Genomic DNA, 7,330 nt, shown 5'->3' on the forward strand with positions numbered 1-7,330 from the left:
TAGAATAGTTCAGTAAGTATGGATCTAAAAGGTGTAGCTAAAAACGAGTAACCAGATCAGAGAGGTAATTTTTAAAAAAGGGGGGATATTTATTTAAACACTAAAACAGATATTAATTACATATGAAGCTAAAATCTAAACAGCAGTTCTTCTTAAAAAATGGAACTTAAAACAACATACACAATGCTTTAAAATACCAGTTAAAAAACGTTAAAAATCTGTAAAACAATTTTAACTTAACTTGGTATAAGGTCACTGCCAGGTAGCCCAACGCGTTTCGTCCTTAGGACTTCATCAAGGGGTAAAGGCAGAATGAGACTGGACTCTTATTTATACTAGTACTAATCACATAATGATTATGACATCACTTCCTGTTAATTTACTCATCATACTGTGAGATGGGTTAAAAATTTGGTATACTAACACATCTATGGTTTCTATTTACTGATATATGTATATACATTCACAAGGCATTGTTCATTGAGCAGATTTGGTGTTAAAAACTTATAGAATTAACTTGTAAAGGCGCCGGCGGTTCTTTGCCGCCCCACTTCCGGTTTTCGTCCGTCGCGTCACTTCCGCCCCACTTCCGGTGTGCGACTGCGCATGCGCCCGCGGCTGCGGGCGTAAGAGACCAAACAACACTATGACAAGTGTTCTCTGAAAGTTCATTGCGGCGGCCATCTTTGGGTGGATTTGTTCATAATGAATCACATTCAGCAGCCATGTTAGCGGGGACCAAGGTTAAAGACATAGGTTTTATTTCTCCAGTAAAGTGCATGAAAACAGATAGAAAAACGGAGATTAGTCACTGTTAATGTCAATATAGTAACATAGGCTTGTTACAGTGATAAATAAATATATAGATATATGAATATATAAAACATATAAAATTATAAAGACATATAGAGATATAAATATAGTTAAATGCTTACATATAAAGTGCAGAGTGCAAATTAAAGGTAATAATAAATAATGTTAAGTGCTAAGTGCAAATTTATTTTATTATGATGCAGATAGTGTGATATATTATACTGACATGCTCATGTAGGCTATATTATTGTTAGTTTGGTTTACAGTACCTGATCTTCCCAGATGGTCTCCCTGATCTGGTACTGATCATGCCCAACACTGCTTCGCTTCCAAGATCGGACGAGATTGGGCCTTTCCAGTGTGGTCTGACTGTAATGATCACTTTTTACCATACATGTGTCAATCTCAATATATCAATAGGCTACAGAGTGATATTTATCAGAAGGAAAATGTGAATGGGAATAGGGTGGGGAAAAAAAGGGGGGGTGGGGGGGGGGAGATGGGAAGGGGGTGGGGGGGTGGGGTGGGGGGGGGGGAGATGGGAAGGGGGTGGGGGGTGGGGTGGGGGGGGGGGGATGGGATGAGGGTACGTGTGAGAAATAACTAGGTATGGGTGGAAAAGATGGGGTTGGTCTAAGTAGGGATCCAACCGTGATAATCCAGTATTGTAGTTTTCACAGGAAAGGAGAGATTTCGTAATAGTCATTAAATCCCTTCGGATGGAGGGTTTGTAGTTGGAAGATCCAAAACATTTCTCTGCGTGAGAGTTTATTGGCCAGGTCGCCACCCCTTTCTCCCAGCTTCACAAGTTCAATCGCTTTGAAAGTTAATGCCTCCGGATTTGAGTTATGTACGAGATTGAAGTGTTTGGACACTGCATGATTTTCTATTTTATTCTTTATGTTGCGAACATGTTCCTGTATCCTTATTTTCAACGGTCTCTTTGTTTTACCTACATATTGTTTTCCACAGTCACATTCTAATAAATAAATTACGGATTGTGTATTGCAGTTTATGAAGTCCTTAATTTTGTATTCCTCCTTCTTTTCTGCATCCGAGAATGTTTTCCTTACTGGATGTAGGTACCTGCAGATATTGCATCGGCCACATTTATAGGAACCGGTGCATCTTGGCATTCTTGATTCTTGCTCAACTTCCTTATGTAGCATGCTGGGGGCCAGGATATCTTTAAGATTTTTGGATTTCCTGAAGATGATTTCGGGGCGAGGAGGTAGTATTTCTTTGAGGACCGGGTCCATTAATAGGATTCCCCAGTTGTTGTTGAGTGAGTCTCTAATGGTTTTCTCATGACGATTGAAGGTGGTGATAAACGGAACGGATTCTTTTCTGATTTTTTTGGGTTTATATTCCAGCAGGGTCGATCTCTCCAGGGCCTTTGCTTTGAGTGCCGCTTCTTCCATGATGTTAGCCGGGTAATCTTTGTTCTTAAATCTTTCTTTATATTTCTCTATTTGGGTGTCACATTCTTCCTGGTTACTGCAGTTCCTCTTTATTCTATTAAATTGAGAGAAGGGAATGTTATTTTTCCACTTCTTCAGGTGGTTACTCTTATAATGCAGGTAGCTATTTGTATCGACCTGTTTGATGTAATTCTTCGTTTCGACTCTTCCGTCTTTTCCTGTTAAAATTACATCAAGGAACTCGATAAATTCTTTATTGAGTTTAGAAGTAAAAATAAGATTCATCTCGTTGGTACTCAGGAATTCCAGGAATTTGTAAAAACGTTCTTCAGTGCCATCCCAGACAATTAGAATGTCGTCTATGTAACGACGATAAAAGATGATGTGTTTCTTAAAAACATGGTTACCATAGATAAAATTCTTCTCCCAGCTACCCATAAAAAGATTAGCGAAACTCGGTGCAAAAATCGTACCCATTGCAGTCCCACAGCGTTGTAAATAAAATTGATCTAAAAACTTAAAATAATTATGCTGAAGAATAAAATACATGATGTTACATAAAATGTCTTTATGGATGGCTGTAAGCGAAGTGTCGGTTTCCATATATTCTTTGCATGCTGTTACACCTTTCTTATGATCTATGCAGGTATAAAGTGATTGCACATCTATTGTTGCCCAGTTATAGGTGTCTTTCCATTCAAAGTCCTTCAGGGAGTTTAGTACAGTTGTAGTGTCTTTTAAGTACGAAGGTAGGTCCTTCACATAGGGTTTTAAGAAGACATCGACGTATTCTGATAAATTTGATGTGAGTGAGTCAATGCCCGCCACTATGGGCCTTCCGGGTGGATTGGTCAGGTTCTAATGGATTTTTGGCAGAAAATAAAAAATTGGGGTAGTGGGGTCTGTTTTCATTAAAAATTGGAATTCATCCTTTGTAATTACCTCATTCCGTAGACCGTGTACTAATAGTGTTCTTAGTTCTCCGACGAATGCATCTTTGGGGTCGCCAGACAGTTTAGTATATGAGACATCATCCCCCAAAAGTCTCAGTGCTTCATTCGTGTATTTCTCACGGTCCATGATAACCAGGCCCCCCCCTTTATCAGCTTGTTTTATAACAATTCCCTTATTTTTCTGCAGTTTTTTTAAAGCCTCGCTTTCCCGGTTGGTGATGTTTTTCTCTTTAATCTTCTCCATGTTGGTCTCGCATAGGTCTTTCTTAACTAATTCATAAAAAATGCTTAGATTATTCCCCTTTGACTCCAATGGATAAAATTTTGAGGTTGGTTTTAAACCTGATTTTGACTGGTTCTCATAGTTGCTGATCACAGCATCCTCTTTCCTCAGGAAATGTCTTTTAAGTGTTAGTTTTCTGATAAACTTGTTGAGGTCAATGAAGGTCTCAAATTTATTGAGACCCCCCGTGGGTGCAAACGTCAGACCTTTATTCAGTAAGGATATTTCTGGTTCCGACAGTTTATGTTCTGATAGGTTAAAGATTCCGTTGTCATTCTGTTTCGTCGTTAGATTGTTCTTTTTTTGTTCTCGTTTCCTCCTACTGCCCCGTTTTCCTCTTCTTCTGTGTATCTTCGTTTGAGCGGTGATGCGTGGTGAACATCTTCCATCAGTGGGTTTCTTGTGGCTTCTTTTGGTCGTGTTCCCGTTCTTTGGGCTAAAAAAGTCTGATTACTTTTGGAGTTAAGTCTCTGTAGTGCTGTAAATCTATTCTGCATCCTTAGTGTTGGGGATGGTGTATTCATTTCTGAATTCCGTATTGGTTTGCCTTTAGTTGGTATGGTTTTCCAGTATTGTCTCTTGATTTGATTTGGTTGTTGGTTCATATTTCCAAATCTGCTCCAGTTTTTAATTTTGCCTTGCTCATAGTCCGTCTTATCCCTTAGAAATTTCTTCTCCTTATTTCTCGTGACCTCTTCTTCTATGTGTTCCATTTTTCTGTATAAAACCTTTTCATTAATCTTGTAATCCTCTTTGTCTTTAAAGGGTTCAAGTTCACTTTCTTTGCTTTTGATGTTCTTCTCTACTTCTAAGAGGGAGTTCTTCTTTTCATCAATAAGCAGTTTCATTAGGTTAATGGAACAATTGTGTAGTGTCTTGTCCCATTTTTCTAAGAAGGCTGCGTCTAGATTGCCAAATGTTGGTTGTTTTAGAAGTCTAAGCCCTCTTGGAATTCTGTCAACTGAAATATAATGCTCTAAGCCCTTTATATCCCACCATGTTTTAACTTCTTTAGTGAGGAGTCTTTCTATGCCCCAAAACAATTCATCTAAATCACCAGGTGGAGGGGGTTCACTAGTTTGCTGTTTTTCATTAAATATCTTTTGGCACCAATTCTGTCTCTTGGTTGCCCGATCTGAGTTTCTCCACATTCTAAAAATGGGTTGTAGTGCACCAGGCCGCAAATAAAAATTAATACCAAAGAATTTCAACAATAGGGGGGAGAAATATTTGCGCCACTTGTGTACAACACCAAATGATCTAGGATCCACGTATAGAAAATAAATGACACTCCCTAGGAATTAACACAGGGCGTCAGCTGTCCCCCAGAAACACAGGGATGGTAATTCCCTGAAACAACGAGTAATGCACACAGGGGGGTGGGGGATATAGCGACCGTCGGTGTCTTAGAATAGTTCAGTAAGTATGGATCTAAAAGGTGTAGCTAAAAACGAGTAACCAGATCAGAGAGGTAATTTTTAAAAAAGGGGGGATATTTATTTAAACACTAAAACAGATATTAATTACATATGAAGCTAAAATCTAAACAGCAGTTCTTCTTAAAAAATGGAACTTAAAACAACATACACAATGCTTTAAAATACCAGTTAAAAAACGTTAAAAATCTGTAAAACAATTTTAACTTAACTTGGTATAAGGTCACTGCCAGGTAGCCCAACGCGTTTCGTCCTTAGGACTTCATCAAGGGGTAAAGGCAGAATGAGACTGGACTCTTATTTATACTAGTACTAATCACATAATGATTATGACATCACTTCCTGTTAATTTACTCATCATACTGTGAGATGGGTTAAAAATTTGGTATACTAACACATCTATGGTTTCTATTTACTGATATATGTATATACATTCACAAGGCATTGTTCATATATATATACAGCCAGTTCCCAGGAACAAAAGTCCTCCCCCGCTTCCGCTAAGTCCACAGCATGACGCTGGGGCTCCACTGGTGGAGCCAGGTGCGGTGGGGGCCCGTCTCAAGTGCTTCAGCAATCAGTGGGCTTGCTCACAGGTGGATCCCTGGATTCTACAAGTAGTGTCTCAGGGATTCAAGCTGGAATTCGAGACGTCTCCCCCTCGCCGTTTCCTAAAATCTGCCTTGCCAACATCTCCCTTGGACAGGGAGGCTGTGATAGAGGCAAATTCACAAGCTGTATTTGCAGCAGGTGATAGTCAAGGTACCCCTCCTTCAACAAGGAAGGGGTTACTATTCCACAATGTTTGTGGTACCGAAACCGGACGGTTCGGTGAGACCCATTTTAAATTTTAAATCTTTGAACACGTATATAAAACGGTTCAAGTTCAAGATGGAATCGCTCAGGGCGGTTATCTCAAGCCTGGAGGAAGGGGATTACATGGTATCACTGGACATCAAGGATGCTTACCTGCATGTCCCCATTTACTCTCCTCACCAGGAGTACCTCAGATTTGTGGTACAGGACTGTCATTCTGCGGCGGGACTTCCGCATTCTAGATCAGTAAAAGCCCTTTCCACGAGGAAGGTGGGCTCTTCTTGGGCGGCTGCCCGAGGGGTCTCTGCTTTACAACTTTGCCGAGCTGCTACTTGGTCGGGGTCAAACACATTTGCAAGATTTTACAAGTTTGACACCCTGGCTGAGGAGGACCTGGAGTTCGCTCATTCGGTGCTGCAGAGTCATCCGCACTCTCCCTCCCGTTTGGGAGCTTTGATATAATCCCCATGGTCCTTACGGAGTCCCAGCATCCACTTAGGACGTCAGAGAAAATAAGATTTTACTCACCGGTAAATCTATTTCTCGTAGTCCGTAGTGGATGCTGGGCGCCCATCCCAAGTACTTGTACATAGTTATTGTTAACAAAAGGGTTATTGTTGAGAGCCATCTGTGCAGAGGCTCCGTTGTTGTCATACTGTTAACTGGGTATAATATCACGAGTTGTACGGTGTGATTGGTGTGGCTGGTATGAGTCTTACCCGGGATTCAAAATCCTTCCTTAGTGTCAGCTCTTCCGGGCACAGTATCCTAACTGAGGTCTGGAGGAGGGTCATAGGGGGAGGAGCCAGTGCACACCAGGTAGTCCTAAAGCTCTCTTTAGTTGTGCCAAGTCTCCTGCGGAGCCGCTATTCCCCATGGTCCTTACGGAGTCCCAGCATCCACTACGGACTACGAGAAATAGATTTACCGGTGAGTAAAATCTTATTATATATATATATATATATATATATATATGACTTGGGGTTTGTTTTATTAGATAGAGCATGTCCCTGTGAAGTGCCTTTTGGGGTTGTGGTTTTTCAGAAAGTTACAGGTTTTTTTTAATTAAGAGAAATATGCCCCATTATAGAGATCGGGCATTTCAATTTGTTGCGCCTGCGCAGTGGCCGCCAGCAGGGGGTGTACTAGAGTGCCTTCTCTTGAGAGCCGCAATATGGCCGCCTTCTCCCCGGTTATTCTGTAAATAGGAAAATAACCTCACAGGTTCACATAGGGCAGAGTTGCCACTACTAGTGCAGGGCTGTAACTTACAGTACTAAGGAAAAGCCATATACTAAAGCGGCACGGTGACCTCACCCCTCTCAGAGACACCAGGGCGCAGCACACTGGTACACACACCTGTTAGCTCAGGGCAGCACTATAGGACCCTCCTGTAATGCTGTGCTGGCGGCGTGTAGTGATCAGGGCACTGGGAGACTGGCTGGCTGGTCTCCGTCTCTGCTGCCTATAGAACTTCCACCTCTGTTATATATCAGGGCTGCTCTCCTGTTATGATTCCAATACTCTGGTCTGGGGATATCTTATAGCAAGGACCTGAGTACTGGAACGTAATGCTTGGAAAGGGAGTGGGAACGGGAATAGCCCCTG

General features: G+C 41.3%; 1 pseudogene; it reads right to left on the reverse strand.

Moving 5' to 3' along the window:
* Window positions 1–1,070: 1,070 nt before the first annotated feature.
* LOC135020020 (5S ribosomal RNA) lies at window positions 1,071–1,190 on the reverse strand (annotated as a pseudogene).
* Between the last annotated feature and the right edge of the window lie 6,140 nt (window positions 1,191–7,330).

This window comes from Pseudophryne corroboree, unplaced genomic scaffold (assembly GCF_028390025.1).
Source record: "Pseudophryne corroboree isolate aPseCor3 unplaced genomic scaffold, aPseCor3.hap2 scaffold_345, whole genome shotgun sequence".
In the NCBI taxonomy this organism is placed as follows: Eukaryota; Metazoa; Chordata; class Amphibia; order Anura; family Myobatrachidae; genus Pseudophryne; species Pseudophryne corroboree.